The 19,102-nt window shown below is 37.7% G+C and overlaps 1 protein-coding gene across 21 annotated transcripts in view; it reads right to left on the bottom strand.

Annotated features, from left to right (window-relative positions):
- EIF4G3 (eukaryotic translation initiation factor 4 gamma 3) overlaps nt 1-19,102 on the bottom strand; it is a 338,664-nt gene that overhangs the window by 174,753 nt on the left and 144,809 nt on the right. The window contains exon 1 of one of the 21 annotated variants that reach the window (XM_054513095.2): nt 11,153-11,212. The exons of 17 other annotated variants lie outside the window; for them this stretch is intronic. The gene's annotated coding sequence lies outside the window, so the exon portion shown is untranslated. Of the gene's footprint in view, nt 1-8,946; nt 9,221-11,152; nt 11,213-19,102 lie in introns of those variants that run through there. 3 more of the 21 variants (XM_064589815.1, XM_064589817.1, XM_045898521.3) reach the window with 3 other exon arrangements.

Raw genomic sequence — 19,102 nt, 5'->3', positions numbered from 1 at the left:
ACAGTCTTAGGTATATTACTTGTTTTCCTCAGCTAAATAAAGGCTTTATGCCACTGATTCTCAAAGTATGGACTGCATTATGTCTGGGCATCCCTGATACCTCTAATTGTCTGCCAGGTAAAAAAAAAAAAAAAAAAAAAAGTTTTTTTTTTAAGATTTTATTTATTTATTTGACAGAGAGATAGCAAGAGAGGGAACACAAGCAGGGGAAGTGGGAGAGGGAGAAACAGGCTTCCCGATGAGCAGGGAACCTGATGCGGGGCTCAATCCCAGGACCCTGGGATTGTGACCTAAGCCAAAGGCAGAAGCTTAACGACTGAGCCACCCAGGTGCCCCCCAAGTTTTCAAAATATTAATGCTAAGCTATTATTAGCCTGTGTTGAGACCTGCACTAATGACAGAAAAGCAAGGTGGGTAAAACTACTGGTATCCTTCACTTCTACACTCTATATACTAAAAAAAAAAAAAGAGAGACTTAAGAATGCCATTTATGGGGGCGCCTGGGTGGCTCAGATGGTTGGACGTCTGCCTTCAGCTCAGGTCATGATCCCAGGGTCCTGGGATCGAGTCCCGCATCGGGCTCCTGGCTCAGCGGGGAGCCTGCTTCTCCCTCTCCCTCTCTTCCTGCTCATGCTTTCTCTCTCTCTCTGTATCTCTGTGTCTCAAGTGAATAAATAAAATCTTAAAAAAAAGGGCGCCTGGGTGGCTCAGTCGGTTAGGCGACTGCCTTCGGCTCAGGTCATGATCCTGGAGTCCCGGGATCGAGTCCCGCGTCGGGCTCCCTGCTCAGCGGGGAGTCTGCTTCTCCCTCTGACCCTCCTCCCTCTCGTGCTCTCTGTCTCTCATTCTCTCTCGCAAATAAATAAAATCTTTAAAAAAAAAAAAAAAATCTTAAAAAAAAAATGCCATTTATGTGAAAGTAAAAGTTACTACTTTTTTTTTTAAGATTTTATTTATTTATTTGACAGAGAGACACACAGCGAGGGACAGAACACAAACAGGGGGAGAGGGAGAGGGAGAAGCAGGCTTCCCGCGGAGCAGGGAGCCTGATGTGGGGCTCGACCCCAGGACCTTGGGACCATGACCTGAGCTGAAGTCAGACGCTTAATGACTGAGCCACCCAGATGCCCCCAAAGTTATTACTTTTTGAGTAATTATAAATTCACATGGAGTTTGAAAAAAAATAAGAGTTTCCATACAGATGCTCTTCATCTTGTTTGAACTAATGGTAACATATAACCACAGTACAACAAGCCTAGAAAAGTGACACTGATTCAACGCATCAGCCTTATTCATAATTCACTAGCTTTATGTGCATACACATTTCTGTATTTAGTTATAGGCAATTTTATCACATATATCAATTTGTGTCACCACTACTACAGACAGAATACAGAACAGGTTCTTCACAAGGATCCCTCAGACCACCCTATCATAGCCACAGTCACCTTCTTTCCTTCTTCCCTCCACCTCTCATGAATCTAACCCATGGCAACCACAAGTCTATCCTCATCTTTGTGATGTGGTCACATATAAAACATTACAAAACTGGAACCATATAGTAAGGAAGCTTTAGCACATGTCTTTTTTAATACTGGTGTGACCAAGTAAGAGAAGATAAATAGAGCATTTCCGAAGCATACTGGAGTAAGATGTCTGTACTAAGAAATAGCATTTATGCTACTCCTTGAGTTACAAGCCGAACTACATGCTCTTTTCATACAACACCATTTTATTTGAAAGAATAAATAACAGACATACTATGCTTATGAAGACTTTGGTACATGGCAGACATTTTAGTAAAAATGAACAAAACGAGCCTGTCAGGTCAAGGAAAATGAACAGTATTTGTTACCAATAATAAAATTAAAGCTTTCAAATAAAATTAGACTGTTGAAAATATGTATCTGTCACTATGAGCTTGGCAATCTCCCCAATATTTAGACTTTTCTGATGAGAATGTGATTTTTTATACTGTGTAATAAAAAGTGTATAGGGCGTCTGGGTGGCTCAGTCAGTTAAGCGTCTGACTTTGCCTCAGGTCATGATCTTGGGGTACTGAGATTGAGCCCCACAGGGGATCAGCAGAGAGTCTGCTCAGCGGGGAGTCTGTCACTCTCCCTCTGTCCCTCCCCCTACTTGTGCTTGCTCTCTCAAATATATAAAAATAAAAAATTTTTTTAAAAAAGTTTTGTATAGGGCGCCTGGGTGGCTCAGTTGGTTAAGCGACTGTCTTCGGCTCAGGTCATGATCCTGGAGTCCCGGGATGGAGTCCTGCATCGGGCTCCCTGCTCAGCAGGGAGTCTGCTTCTCCCTCTCCCGCTCCCCCCTCTTGTGCTCTCTCTCAAATAACTAAATAAAATCTTAAAAAAAAAAAAAAAAAGTTTTGTATAACTCAGTGAAGCAGTGTATTTTGAAAGACCAATGTGTGATGTTACAAACCATATTAATAATTAATTCAAATGCAAGACACACCAGTAGATTTTAACATAACAGAGTACCAACAGTTCACTGATACAGATTCAGATTCCAGAATGCAGATAACATTTAAGAAATTACCACTTACTGAATTTGACATAATTTCAAAGAATTACCACAAGTTTCTGAAAAGGACTGTACAAAATATGTCTCCCTTTCCTAACTACACACCTGTGTAAGCCTCTATTTTCTTCATATACTTCAGCTGAAATAATATAGTGCAACAATTAGAGTGCAGAAAGAGATGAGATTCCACCTACCTTCTATTATTGCAAAACTGTAAAGAGTACAACTCTTCTCATCAATATTTTTGTTTTGGAAAATATTTTTGCATAAAAATATATTATTGATGTGTACAAAAAATGAACTTTATTTTTACTTTAAAATATTTTTAAATTCCTCAGTTTTAACTCCTAATATAGCAAATACTAATAGATATAACATGAAAAAAATACTGAGTCCCCCAGAGTTATTTAAGAGTATAAAGAGGTCCTCAATCAAAACATTTGGAAACATTGACCTAGATTAATACGAAAGTTAAAAGTGACCCTCCTCTTGCTCTGAAAATATTAAACACTTACTTTATTTCTCTATCCTTAAGTTTATCCTTAAAAAAACAAAAAAACATATGTGCCATTCCTCATGGCTATGGAACAGTTGTTTTCACTCTCCCATATTTACACAGGTCCTGTGTTTTACTTTGATCCTAAAATAATTTTCCATCCACACTGTTTCTGGGCACCTTCAACTGTCTTCCTGAGCTCTATACAACCAACACTCAAAAGGATGGGAAATGTAGTGGTGTTTTTGCCTGCCCCTGCCCAAACCTCTCCCTGGCATGGCACAGTCTGGAGGAAGCCACCCAATTCCCAGTTTCTCCCTTGAGACAGAAGAGAAAAAATGGAACTTGTTTGCAACATTCTGACTTGGCTCACATAGGGGCTGCCTAAGAGACTGGTTTCTATTTCACCATACTCAGAGCACTGATGAGAACAGTGGCATAGTTTGTATATCAGCTTGAAGTCCCACAGAAAGCAGTGGCACCTGCTGAACTCCCTGAGAACTGCAGGGAGACTTTAGACCTGCAGGCATCTGGTGCAAGAGAAGCAGAATACAACAGAACATTTAAGGACTTGAGAAGAAGCAGGGGTAAGACTTTTCAGGAAACTGAGAGATTTAAAAGTAGCCATGGATATAGTGGAATTGGAGGGAAACCACAAACTCAGGCCCAGGGAAGATACATGAACAGAAAATGCCTGAAAAGACCTTTATGCCTTCACACTGGACTGATGAGTGATGGTCTTCCCCTGTAATCAGCCAGGCCCCAAATACTAGGAGGTGTGGATGTTTTTCAAATGCTCAATTACAAGGCACACAAATAAACAGGGAAATACTGCCCATTCAAAGAACAATGTAAATCTCTAGAAACCAACCTTAAAGGAACAGAGACTTTGGAGTTACTTGACAAAGACTTCAAAACAACAGTCCTGGATATGCTCAATAAAATAAAGGAAAACAGAGACCTAGGAAAACAACATATGAAACAAAATCAGAGCATAAAAAAGAGTATTAAAAAAAAAGAGAACATAAATAAATAAATAAATAAATAAATAAATAAATAAATAAATAAAATTTTAAAAGAGCACAAATCAGAGTATCAAAAAATTGTAAAAAAGAATCAAGCAGAAATTCTGGAGTAGAAAAACTCAATAACTCAATTTTTAAAATTCACTAGAGGGGTCCAAAGCACACTTTAATAGACAGAAGAAAGAATCAGTGACCTTGAACAGAGGACCCTTGAAATTACCAAGTGTGAGAAGTGGGGAGAGAGAGGAGGAGGAAGGTGAGGAGGAAGAGTAGAAGGCAAAAAGTGAACAGAGCCTAAAGAACATAAGGGACCTCATTGAAAAAAAATCAATATATGCATTATGGGAGAAAAGAGAAAAGAAAGGGGCAGAGACCTAATCTGAAAAAATAATGGCTGAAAATAGCCTAAATTCAAAGAAAGACAAGGACACACAAATACAGGAAGTTCAATAAACTCCAGGTGAGACACATGCTAATCAAACAATTGAAAGAAAAAAACCTGTCAAATGAGACTTCTATGTTCCTCAAGAATGTCCTTCAAAAATAAGGGAGAAAATTCCAGATAAACAAAAGGTGAGAGAGTTCATTACCACAAGACTTGTTCTGAAAGTGGAAACAAAAGAAATACGAGGCAGTAACTGGAAGCCACAGAAAAATATAAGGTTCTCCAGTAAAGTAAAATTCATGGGCAAATATAAAAACCTGTATTATTGTACTTCTGGCTCATAACTCTTTTTATTTTACAAGATTTAAAAAACAAAAGCATAAAACTAATTATAAATCTATGTCACTGTATATAAATACAGAAAGATATAATCTGTGACACCAGAACATAAAAGAGGGAGGAGGAAGAGGTGAAAAGAAGTAGAGCATTTGTAAGTTATTACTTTTTTTAAAGATTTTATTTATTTATTTGACACAGAGAGAGACAGCGAGAGAGGGAACACAAGCAGGGGGAGTGGGAGAGGGAGAAGCAGGCTTCCCGCCGAGTAGGGAGCCCGATGTGGGGCTTGATCCCAGGACCCTGGGATCATGACCTGAGCCGAAGGCAGACACTTAACCATCTGAGCCACCCAGGCGCCCTTTGTAAGTTATTTTTAAGTTAAATTGTTATCAGTTTAAAATAGATGGCTGTAACTTTAAGATGTTACATGTAATCCCCCATGGTAATCAGAAACAAAACATCTATAGAATATACACAAGAAGGAAATGAGAAGTGATTCAAAACATGCCACTACATAAACTCAACTAAGTACAAAGGAGGACAGTAAGGGGGGAAATGATTAAAAAAAAAAGAGAGAGAGAGTTTAAGTCATAAAATAAATTAAAAAATGGAGTGCCTGGCTGGCTCAGTCGGTGGAGCATGCAACTCTTGATTTCAGGGTTCAAGTCCCATGTTGGGTGTAGAGATAACTTAAAAATCTAACCTTAAAAACAAAAACAAAAGAAAATAACAAAATGGCAACAGTGAATCCTTTCCTGACAACAATTACTTTAAATATAAACAGATTTAATTCTTCAAACAAAAGATTGGTTTGGGAGGTGCCTAGGTGGCTCAGTCAGCTGGGCGTGGAGCCTAATTAAAAACAGATATATAAGAAATGAAAAGTACAGACCAATATCTCCAATGAATACTGATGCAAAAATCCTCAACAGAATATTAGCAAACAGAATTCAATAGCACATTAAAGGAAGTATACACCATGACCAACTGGGATTTATTCCTGGAATGCAAAGATGGTTCAACTTAAAAAACCAATCAATATATTGCACCACATTAACAGAAAGAAGGGGTGGGGGAGTACATGACCATTTCAACAGATGCAGGCAAATCACTTGACAAACATCAATACACTTTCATGATAAAAACACCCAACAAAAAAAAAAAAGAAGAAGAAGAAGAAGAAGGTAGCGGGAGGGGAAGAATGAAGCGGGGGAAATCGGAGGGGTAGACGAACCATGAGAGACGATGGACTCTGAAAAACAAACAGGGTTCTAGAGGGGAGGGGGGTGGGAGGATGGGTTAGCCTGGTGGTGGGTATTGAGGAGGGCACATTCTGCATGGAGCACTGGGTGTTGTGCACAAACAATGAATCATGGAACACTTCATCTAAAACTAATGATGTAATGTATGGGGATTAACATAAGAATTAAAAAAAAAAAAACCACCCAACAAACAAGAAATAGAAGGCAAGTACCCCAATATAATAAAGGCCATACATGAAAAGCCCACATTTGGCATCATACTCAATGGTGAAAGACCAAAAGCTTTTTCTCTAATATCAAGAAAAAAAAAAAAAAGAATACAACAAACATGCCTACTTTGAACACAAATATTTAACATAGTACTGGACATTCTAGCCAGAGTAATCAGACAAGAGAAAGAAATACAAGCATCCAAATTAGAAAAGAATAAGCAAAATTATCTCTGTTCACAGACACCATGATCTAGAAAACCCTAAAGATTCCACAAAACACTGTTAGAACTACTAAGCAAATTGACCAAAGTTGCAGCATAATGAACACACTAAAATCAGCTGTGTTTCTATACTTTAGCAATAAACAATCTAAGAGGAAGTTAAGAAAACAAGTTCATTCACAATAGCATCAAAAAGAACAAAATACATAGAATTAAACTTAACCAAGGACGTTAAACACTTGTAAACTGAAAACTACAAAACACTAATGAATGAAATGAAAGAAAACACAAATAGAGATTCCATGTTCATGGATTGGAAGACTTCATAGTGTAAAGAAGTCAATATTATCCAAAGAATTTTACAGATTTAACACAATCCCTATCAAAATCCCAACGACATGTTTTGCTGCTATAGAAAAACCCATCCTAAAATTCATAAGGAATCTCAAGGGACGCTAAATAGCTAAAACAATCTTGGAAAAGAGAACAAAGTTGGAAGTCTCATATTTCCTGATTTCAAAACTTTTAAGTCTACAGAAATCAAAACAATATGGTACCGGCATAAAGACAGACATACAGAACAAATGGAAGAGAACAGATAGTCCAGAAATAAACCCTCATTTGTACGGTCAAATGATTTTTAACAAGGGTGCCAAGACTATTCAATGGGGAAGGGAAACGATAGTCTTTCAACAAATGATGTTTAAAAAAAAACTGGATAACCACATGCAAAAGAATGAAGCTGGACCCCTATCTTACACTATATATAAAAATGAACTTGAGGGGCGTCTGGGTGGCTCAGTCGTTGGGCTTCTGCCTTTGGCTCAGCTCATGGGATCGAGCTCCGCATCGAGCTCCCTGCTCAGTGGGAAGTCTGATTCTCCCTCTCCCACTACCCCTGCTTGTGTTCCTGCTCTCGCTATCTCTCTCTCTGTCAAATAAATAAATAAAATCTTTTAAAAAGAAGAACTTGAAATGAATCAAAGACCAAAACCAAAGAGCTAAAAGTATAAAAATATTATAAGAAAATATATTGGGGGGGGCGGTGCCGGGTGACTCAGTCGGTTAATCGTCTGCCTTCAGCTTGGTCGTGATAACAACATCCTGGGATCGAGTCCCACACTGGACTCCCTTTGTATGCATACACTTTGTATGGTGACAGATAGTAACTACACTTATCATGGTGAGCTCTGCATTATGTATAGAATCATCAAATCACTATGCTATACACCTGAAAGTAATATAACACTGCATGTAAACTATACTTCAATTAAAAAAAAAACAAACACAAAACTTCTGGGAATTAAAGGACACAATCCACCAAGTGAAAAAGAAACACAAAATTGGAGAAATTATTTGGAAAGCATGTATCTAATAAAGAGTTAAGATACAGAATATATAAAGAAATCCTATAATTGAACAACAAAAAAACCCAATCATATCGAAAAATAGGAAACACACTGGACTACACATTTCTCCAAAGAAGGTACACAAATAGCCAATAATCACGTGAAAAGATGTTCAACATCACTAACCACTAAGGAAATACAAATCAAAACCATGGTGATATAACTAATCAAACCCGTTAGGATAACTACTAAAAAAAAAAAAAGAAAACACAAAACAGCACCTGTTAGTGAGGATGTACAGAATACTGGAGCCCTTGTGCACTTTTGGTGGTAATGTAAAATGGTATAGCCACTATGAAAAACAATATGACAGTTCCTCAAAAAATGAAAAACAGAATTACTGTATAGTCCTGGAATTCTACTTTTCTGGATATATACTCAGATTTGAAAGCAAGGTTCTCAAAGGAATATTTTTAAACTTAGGTTCACAGTAGCATTATTCACAATAGCCAAAAGGTGGAAGCGAATGACATGTCCATCAACAGGTGAATGGATAAACAAAATGTGGTATATACATACAAAGGAGTATTATTCAGTCACAAAAGGTAAGGAAATTCTGACACATTCAACATGAATGAACCTTAAGGACATTCATTATGCTAAGTGAAACAAGCCAGTTACAAAAAGACAAAACTCTGTATGATTCCACTTATGAAATATCTAACTACTAGTCAAATCTAGAGACAGAGAATGGAATAGCTGTTGCCAGATGCAGCTGTGAGGGAGCAAATGGGGAGTTAATTAATGGATACAGAATTTCAGTTTTACAAGATAAAAAAGGGTTCTGGAGAGAGATGGCAGAAAATATCACTGTACTTACTTAATACCACTGAACTGTACATTTAAAAAGTTAAGATCATAAATTTCATGTTAGTCTCACAATTAAAAAATTTTATGTATCAATATATTTTTATTTTAAGTATCAACCTTTGTTTAAGTATCTAACATTACTCTAGCTCAAAGTCTGATCACAAAGAACTTTATTTCAACAAAATTTATTCAACTTCATCAATTAGTTGTCAGAATCACACATATTTGTACATATATACTTACATATACTTGCTTATAACATCTTGCATTTTAAGCAGTACTTGGTAAAGCAAACCTGCCTAAACTACTGACGACTTGCTACAGCACGGTCATCAACTTGAAACTCAATGATAGCTAGCTATACTAAACCATCTAACAGATCCGAAAATCACTTAGCAGTGTGCACAAAACACAATGCCTTTCCCTCTATGGGAAAACCATGTTCTTATCTTTTATTTCCAAGAAAGGAGAGTAACAAGGAGAATCAGACCCAACCAACATACGTATTTTCCTATCTCACAAGTGTGAGGTGTTATTAGAAAACAAAAACAGCCCCCCTTTCCTGGACATCAAGAAACACTGCAATTGACTAGAGGAAACAGAAATAATCCTCCATTGCAGAGGAAAACATTGTGTGTGTCAATCAGGGTTCAGTGGAGTATCTGTCGCAACTGCCAATATGACAAGAACTGGAGAACTACTTTCTCTTTCGATAAATCTGAATTTATCTCCTGTGGAACAGCTGAATCCGCGTGAAATCATTTTCTTATTTGTTCTTGGCAACATGTCCAAGCATCATGGCTGGTCCTTAGGTTTCAAACCCAGATAATTTTAACACTGAGAAATGACCAACTTGTTATGTATCTATCAGGATGAGGGCAAGTATGGGATCACACACATATAGCCAGTGAAATTGTTGGAATTATCTTCAAATGGTGTTCAAGTCAGGCTCCATTCACATGCAGTAAATTCTTTTTTTTTTTTTTTTTAAGATTTTATTTCTTTATTTGAGATAGAGACTGAGAGAGAGCGCACAAGTGCCGGGCAGAGGGAGAGGGAGAAGCAGGCTCCCGGTTGAGCACGGATCCCAATGTGGGGCTCGATCCCAGGACCCTGGAACCATGACCTGAGCAGAAGGCAGACGCTTAACTGGCTGAGCCACGCAGGCACCCCTAGAAGGTCTGTATTCTAATACACCATTCCAGGTATATTAAATTCCTAGTGACAGCACCATGTAAAAAGATGCCAAAACAGAAAACCCAGCGAATATTCTAACAGTCTAGTATTGAAAATAAAAACTTAAATCCTCCCATGTTTAATATTTTTTGAAACAAAGAATGAAGCAAATACATGCAATAATTATTTAATGCACAAGTCATTTTTTCATCAACCATGAAAAAGTATTTCCCACTTTACATAGAGCATCAATCATCATAAGTAATGTAATTTTACAGGCTAACAGACTTATCAAATACTCCCACTCAGTTAAACATTATTGTAAATAGAATGCTGGCATGTTTTCTTAATGAATCCAGTTTCCCTTTCCCTTTGGAAATAACCTCAGAGACACAAGTTCATATGCTGTATAAACGGCACCTCAAACAGCAAGAACACCAGATGTCAAAAAGAATAAGTCACAGTGACTCACTGCTTCCCAGACAAATGAACAGATTATGATTATTAGACACATTGAGACTTCCAAGTGCTTTCTCTTTCAGAGCCAAGCAGTACACAGGGTTATAATAACAACATTTTGACACACTGAAAGACCCAATTACAGTACATGATGGTGCAACTCTTGAGTACAGGGTAAGTAAAACAAGAAAATCAAGGTAAAAATATTACTATCATAATTTAATATTAACATAAAATCCAGCAAATATATACCACACTACATTTCCACTTCAAAAAGACATTTTCTATAACCTCACAAAAAGGAAACAGAGTTCCCAGGTAACACTTTAGCACATAAATACCTGAAGCACCCAAAATGTCTTATCTATCCAGAATACAAGCTAAATTGTAATTGTGCAGAATTATTTTCCGGATAATTAGAAGACTTTCTTATTTTCCTAACCTTTTATGTATCTTTATACCAAGGCCTTCATCTTTAAATTGAAAGAATTGAAAAAGTATTGGCCAACTATTTATTCAAAGTTATCTATAAGGAAAAGTCCTCACCAATGGGTCTCCATTATGATTTTTATATCTTATGCTGCTAAATGCAGTGAGAAAACAAAAATCCCCTACAAGCTATTTTTAGATCATCACAGAGCTGGTTAAATAAACATTATGCCTACTGTGTAATGTGACTCCCCTAGTACTTACTCTGCCGAGAATAAACAGACATCATGCACACTCAATCACATGGGACAGGTTTAGAAAACAGCTGAGTCACCCACCAAAAGCCCTCCTGCTCCCAGTAACTCGGTGGAAATTTCTGTCTTACCACAACACTTGGCGTCTTCTCCCATTCCCACTAGTAAGTTACAGTTCTCTGAAAGCTTTCCCACCCAGGTTATGATAAAGCTCATTTTAGGAATCACATGGTTCTACCTCCACCCCAATCAATATGCCAAGTGCTCCTGACAATACAAAAACAAAGACAAGCAAAAACAGGAGGCTAATTAGGCTAGCAAGCTTCAACTCAATTAGGTCAGGTCTATTTTGGAGAAAAACTTGTCTTTCCAGTAGACCTGGAGGTGAAAGTAGTTATCACCACACTGTCCAAACAGCTTATGCTTGTTTTGGACTTACCAATACATACCCTAGGTTTTCCCTTGGAAGCATCCTTGAATGCAGTGGTCTATGTTCTTGTCTCCTACTAAAAATAGCAAGGCTACAAAGCAAAACTTTAGATTTCCTTTCCTCTGAGGATCCTAATTAGTAGCATCATCAATGGAAAACATTAAACACAAAGCTTTTCACTCAAATTGGGAGGAAATAAACCCTCAAGACATACATTACTTAAAATGTAGCGATTCATCAACTTTTTTATTCAGCATCAACTAGAATCACAGAAATAAAGATGAAAAAGACATGGTTCCTATATTCAAGAGATTTACAATTTACCTAACTCAACTGTAAGAGAATATAGAAAATGTTATAAGGAGTGTGAAAACCACGTCAAAAAGCAAAGCAGAAATGGATTAATTCTTCCTCGGAGAAGATTTCCAGAGAGCCTCCACAGGTAACAGTTCAGCCATGGGTGGATGGATGAGGGGAGTCAGCCACATGAGGAGAGAGGCACCATATGTAGGCACGAGTGGAACAGCAGCATGAAGACTTGGAAAAGCAGGTCTTATCTGCTGAGCCCTGAAACAGGTCAGGAATGGCAGAGCAGAGTGGCAGGTGAGGAGTGAAGCCACAGAATTAGATTGGGGCCAGACTAAAAAGATGTGTAAAAATAAGTAAGGATTTTACCTTGAAAGCAACCCCAAGAGATGTTGAACAAGGCAGCAATATCACTGAATTTGTTAAATAAAAAGAACTATTACAACAGTAACTAGTCCTAGAAAAGAGATCTGCATCACAGATGAGAGTCAGGGAGCTACTGTAATAGTCATAGTCTATGCACACGATGATTAAGAATCTGGTCTACCACAGAACACCTGCGTGGCTCAGTTAAGTGTCTGCCTTCGGCTCAGGTCATAATCCCAGGGTCCTGGGACTGAGCCCCGTGTGGGGCTCCCTGCTCAGCAGGGAGTCAGCTTCTCCCTCTCCCTCTGCCCCCCAACTCGTGCTCTAAGTTCTCTCTCTCTCTCTCTCATAAAATCTTAAAGAAAAAAAAAAGAATCTAGTCTACCACAACGAATCTAGACAAAGGAGGCAGATTTGAGAGATAATCAGCATACTCAAACAGCAGGACTTTCTTCACGACTATATAAGAGGTAAGGAAGCAGACACCCCAAGGTTTGAGGATGGGTACCTAAGAATACTTATAAAACCAAAAATGACTGGGCCCCAGGCCACCTCTTGGGACCTCACCTCATATCCTGTTACTCTTCAGCCACATGGTCTGTATTTATTTCCCTCAAACATATCAAGGTTATTTTAATTTAATGTCTTTCTTTTCATTAGCTGTTTTCTCTGCTTTGTTTGAAAAAGTGATAAATTCAATTTTATTATGCTGAGTTTTAACTGTTGAAGAAACCCTAAGGTACAAATGCATAGAGAGCAATTACACATGTACAGAGCATAGTCATCTACAGAGAGGGATCTAGGAATCAGCAGCATAAAACCAACAAACAGTCCTTGCAGCAAGAGTGGCTGAGATCACCCAGGATATAAGACCAAATAACAGGGGCACCTGGGTGGCTCAGTCTGTTGAGCATCTGCCTTCGACTCAGGTCATGATCCCAGGGTCCTGGGATGGAGCCCCACGTCAGGCTCTCTGCTCAGCGGGAAGCCTGCTTCTCCCTCTCCCACTCCCACTGCTTGTGTTCCCTCTCTCGTTGTCCCTCTCTGTCAAATAAATAAATAAAATCTTAAAAAAAAAAAAAAGACCAAATTAGGAAATGAATCTTTAAAATACAAAGATGGAGCTTCTGAAAGGTGGGGCCTAAACTCCCTTTATTGAGAATCTGTTTACTACCAGTCACATATCTACTTTAATTATATACAACCTCTATGAAGTAAATAATTTATTTTATTTTTTTAAAGTAGTCTCCACGCCCAACGTGGGGCTTAAATTCATGACCCTGAGATCAAGAGTCAGATGCTCAAAAAATAAATAAATAAATAAGTAAAGAACCAGATGCTTCATTAACTGAGACAGTAAATCATTTTAAAAATGAGAAAACAGAGGCACCTGGCTGGCTCAGCAGGTAGAACATGTGACTCTATAATAGGGTCTTGAGTTCCAGCCCCACATTGCAGGTTGAGTTTACTTTAAAAAAATAAGAACAGGTTCAGTGGACATAAAGTAACTGGCCCAAGGTCACATATATAATGGCTAATTCAGAATGTGAAATTCAATCTGCTGACATCAACGGAAGTATAAGGAAACCAACACAAGTGGTGAAACAAAACACTGATTAACGTAAAATTCGAGATAATGGTTCCCTGTAGGAAGAAAGGAGGGGGTTGAGATAAAGGTGAAGCATATCAGGGCTTCAAAGATATTGGTAATTATTTTCTTATGGTGAGTGGTGGTTATTTATTTTATTATTGTATTTTCAAACCAAACGTTTTATAGTAAACTCTCTTATAAGATTATGTATTTCACAATTTTTTAAAAAATATTTTATTTATTTGACAGAGAGAGACACAGCGAGAGAGGGAACACAAACAGGGGGAGCGGGAGAGGGAGAAGCAGGCTTCCCATTGAGCAGGGAGCCCGATGCGGGGCTCGATCCCAGGACCCCGGGATCATGACCTGAGCCGAAGGCAGATACTTAACGACTGAGCTACCCAGGGGCCCCTCACAATAATTTCTTAAAACAGTAGGAGCTCCCACCAAAAGTAAGCAGAAGGATTAGAGATGGTGAAGCTGGGCTACCACAATGCATGACTTCAGGAGCTATACAGTGTACAGCCTATCAGGTTGTTGGTGGCCACACTGGTGCAGATAAAAGCACAGTGCAGGATATAACTAGAAGTCAGTTAGTGATGATTAAAGGCTTACCAAAGGGTTAAATTACAACTTAGTCTAGCTTAGTTTAGCTTTACTAAGAAATAGACCCCTTTTTTTTTTTTTTTTACAAAGTCCATCAACACAGGTATTTGAATTTCTACAGCAGAACCCTGCATCTTGGGAGCCAGAATAGAAGAAAATATCTACTAGGTTAGACTGATTCAGGGATGGGGACTGGCAAAATAAAGAAACTGAGGAAAGAAAGGGACCTGGGGGTTAACAGTGATTAATGATAGGATCAAGACTAAACCAGAGGAATGTGAAGGTGGGAAGGAACTTGTCATATTGAGACTAGAAAGGGATTACAGAATTAAAGGGTTGTAGGCTGCAAAACAGGTACAATAGGACAGAACATGGGAAAGGCAGAAGCTGGAGGCTGTGCTCAGATAATTTTTAGACTTTCCAAAACTCAAAAGCAGAATAGTTCTATGTAGAGAGCAGATCGAGACCAGCACTCTTCAATGGAAACACAAGCCACATAACTAACTTAAAAATTTCTGGAAGCCACATTAGAAAAAGTAAAAATAAATAGGCAAAATTAATTCTAGTAATATGTTATTTAACCCAATATACCCACAATTTCAACCTGTATGCATTATAAAAACTGAGACATTTGGTGTGTTTTACACTTTACAGCACATCTCAATTTGCACTAGCTGTTTCATGTGCTCAAAAGCCACAGGTAGCTCTCATGGCTATTGTCCTGGACAATGCAGGTCAAGACTGTGTCCATATGGGTTGCACTCCATGTATCCACGTATGTTTGCTCTGGGGAAGTGAGAGAAGGAAGGCTGAATCGAAGAGCCCACAGCAATGGTTGGATGGGCCAAAAATGAATTCCAGAAGTCCTCATGGTAGATGGCAGAAAGCAAAGTGGAGAAATAAATTGTGAGCCAAATGCTAAAATCCTCAAAGAATGGGGAAATCTGCCCAGCAAAATTAGGGATGATAGTAATAAGAAAAGCAGTATATGCATTTTACTGCACATGGGTCAAGGGCATGGACTTAGGAAGGGTCAGAACAATGCCTGCCTCCTAGGATTTCAAGGAAAGTAAGTTACATAAAGGTAACTCCGAGGAGACAGTGGGAGGGTGAGAGAGTTGGAGGAAAGGGTGCTAAGTCAGAAACCTGATAACTGGACCTTTCCAGAAGGTCCAGTAGCAGAGATTCTACAAGCACTCTACAGGCTATGGAATAAAAGTATAAGCAGATAAGCAAATAAATAGCAGAAGGCAAGTTTACTGATTCTAGAAATATTCTGGAGTTTAGAGAATAGTCACATAAACTTTGGAATATTTCATCTTCTCAGAGATAAGTGGCTTAAATACAGAGTTGGAAATTTATAAGGAAAATAATTATCACACTTTAACTTCGTGAGATGGCCTTTTCCAAAAAAAGTCATTTGTGCTTAGCACACAGTATGCACTATACAAATACCTGGCATCCAAATTATTTGTGGGAAAAATGGCCTTCTAAAAAAATCTGGCTATTTTTTCAACCAGATCATCTTAATAATAAACCCTGGTAAGCAGGAAGGACATGCAGTCAATAAGAGAGCTTTAAAAAAGGTTTAAAGGAAAATTAAACCACATAAGTCCTATTTAGTGCAATAAATCTATATGGACTCCTATATCTTATTTAGGTCACTTTTAACACTGTCTTACAGCCGTAACACTGGGAATACAGCACAGCCATTTTCCTGCAAAAATTTAATTTATTATTCTTAATTCTCATAAAAATCCAGTAAAATCTCTCCAGACATTTTCATGACATTTGTCTTATTACTAGTTCTATAAAATCGTTCATTCTCAATGACATGTCTCATCTAATAAATTAAAAATATGTATGTTAAAAATCAACGTCACTTAATCCAAAACATGGTTCTAATAAATGACTTGAAATAAATCTGAATGAAGCTTCAGGTAAAACAAAATACAATTAATCTACCCAAATACTAATAGATAGTGTATCATCTCTCCTCACCCCACTTCTCCCATTACGGTCTTAAAGCAGAACAATTCTTGCTTTGCTTTTGATTTATTTAGGAAAAAATATTTCAGCTGTTGAAATAAATGTTTTATGATACTGATTTACAATAAGGGCGAAAACAAACTATAGAAATGTCATGTTATCATTTCAGGTATGATTTTCAAATTTTTTCATCTTGAATTCTATTAAAAGAGTTAATTCTATTCAAAGACTTAACAGCAATGGATCAGACGCCACCTTTAATTTCTTTTGCCCAGGATTCTATAGAGCACTGAGCAAACAGCAAAAAGAGGAGAATATGGTAAAGAAGAACCAGCGAGAGGCCATAATACACTTAACAAAATAAAACGGAGCATGCATAAACCAGAAACGGTGCACTTGGACTTTTTTCCAAATACATCATAAGGCAATGAGGACTGTTTCTCAAAGCAAATAATAGATGTGCCTACTAGATAGAATTTTTCCTTTTCATGTACTATAATGTTTGCCTGACAGTTAACAATGCTGAATGATTTCTGGAAAAGTTCACAGATAAACCTCACTGTGTCTCTGGATACCATCAAGGTCATTACCATGGCTTACTGAGTAGTTACCATGGGATTTCTAAACCACTCTAAATACCAGCTTTGCCTGAGGTGTAAGTCGTGCGTGTGTTTTGCTTTTTTTAAAATAATTCTGCAGGGGAAACATATCAGGCAAAATAAATACACTGATAGTCAAACTAATAATTAAATCTTTTAATAATATAAGACAACAATATCTAATGATATAAGTGCCTATATAGCAAGGTCTGGTTTTCAGCACTAATGAACAGTTGTGAGATGATTTTGAAGTGTTTAGAAAAAGTCCCATAAACATGGCATTAAACGTCATGCCAGAGAAGACAAATAATTCATTTCCTAAATTAATTCCAACTCTAGAGAACAAACGGATGGTTACCAGAGGCAGGGGGGATGGGTAAAACAGGTGACGGGGGATGAAGGAGTGCACTTGTTGTGATGAGCATATGGGTGTACGGAACTGTTGCACCACTACATTGCACACCTAAACTAATTATCACACTGTATGTAAAATAACTAGAATTTAAATAAAAATTCAAAAACACACACAACAGTGGGAAAATAAAAACAAACTTAAAAAACAATGTTAAATACTCCAAAACTGTTTTAGCACAGGAAATGCAATGAACATTTATTGAGCTTTCAGGACCTCTGCGTTCATTATTTGATTTAATTCTCACACCATCCTGTGATGTAGGTACAGGCATACCTGTACTATTGTGTTTCACTTTATTGCACAGTGCAGATACCGCTTTTACTGTAAACTGAAGTTTTGTGGCAATGCTACGTTAAGCAAGTCTATCGGTGCCACGTTTCCAACAGCATTCACTCACTTCATGTCTCTGTGTCACTTTACAATATTGCAAATATTTTCATTACTATATTTGTTATAGTGATCTGTGATGAGTGATTATCTCATCTCACTCACTCAAAGCTTAGGATGGTTAGCAATTATGTGTAGCAATAAAGTCTTTTTAAATTAAGGTTACATATATTGTTTGTTTTAGAGATAATGCTATGGCACACTTAACAGACTACAGGTAGAGTATAAACATAACTTGCTTGGCACAGGAAAACCAAAAAGTTCCATTTGGAGGGAGTAACTTATCCAAGTTCTCATAATTAACAAGAGGTAGACCTGGGATTCATAACCTGGTCTGTATTTTTTGTTAAGGATTTATTTATTTGAGAGAGAGTGAGCCGGGGGTGGGGCGGGGGAGGGGGGAGACATGGGCAGAGGGAGAGAGAATCCCAAGCAGACTCCCCACTGACCGTGGAGTCTGAGGCGGGGCTTGATCCCACGACCCTGAGATCATGACCTGAGAGCCAAAATTAAGAGGCAAAGGCTCAACCAACTAAGCCACCCAGGTGACCCTGACCCAAGTGTATTTTTAAAAAGAAACTTCACTTTCTGTAATGCAGCCTTCATACTGTAGCAAAGAGAATTCTTTCCTGTGGTTTATACTTTGGATGTCACGGTGGAGCTCTCTGCCTTAGAAAAAATGGGAAGACTATAGGATCAATCTCTTTTTAAATTTAAATCAGTAGAGAAAATCTTGCTGGGACTCTATCACTGTTCAACTGTTAGGTTGTACTCGAGGCCTCTTCAGAAGTACTCCAGCAGAGAGTATTCATTTCTGAATGGAATCTCTTTTCAACACCAGAGACATGATTGTTAGAAAATTAAAAGGGCTATATTTTAAATGTTATCTAACACAAACACTGCTCTTACTTAATTGTGGCTTTTGGACATTTTTAAATGAATGTTTTAGGCAATTCAACTATTCATTAAGTCATAATATGTGTTTCATTCTGCATTCGGACCATCCAATTACTACTCTTACTCTTTCTTACCTCACAAATAGATATTTAATGACCATTACTCTACACAAACTGAAGTGTACTTTACTATCATTCATCACCCATCTCAACAGCTGTACCTGTTATACCAGTCTTCTGATCAACTCAATACTAGAAATAATTACCAAAATAAACAGAACTCTAGAATGAGACAATTTTGACAAACTTATTTCACAACATATTCTGTAAACTGAAATAATTAGCACAAAAAAAAGATGAACCTTAATCTCTCATATTACATTTCTTTAAATACCTTACCATATAAAATCAGTTACTCAGAGACTATACTTCTTTGTACCTAACTACCATGACTTTATGTAACGCTTACTTGTGGATTCTGTTCAGAGAATATTCA

Source organism: Mirounga angustirostris, unplaced genomic scaffold, assembly GCF_029215605.1.
Source record: "Mirounga angustirostris isolate CCGP_5_RB_7025 unplaced genomic scaffold, mMirAng1.0.hap1 SCAF_4, whole genome shotgun sequence".
NCBI classification, from domain to species: domain Eukaryota; kingdom Metazoa; phylum Chordata; class Mammalia; order Carnivora; family Phocidae; genus Mirounga; species Mirounga angustirostris.
Note: the sequence above shows the minus strand (reverse complement) of the source record. Positions and strands in the feature narration are given on the sequence as shown.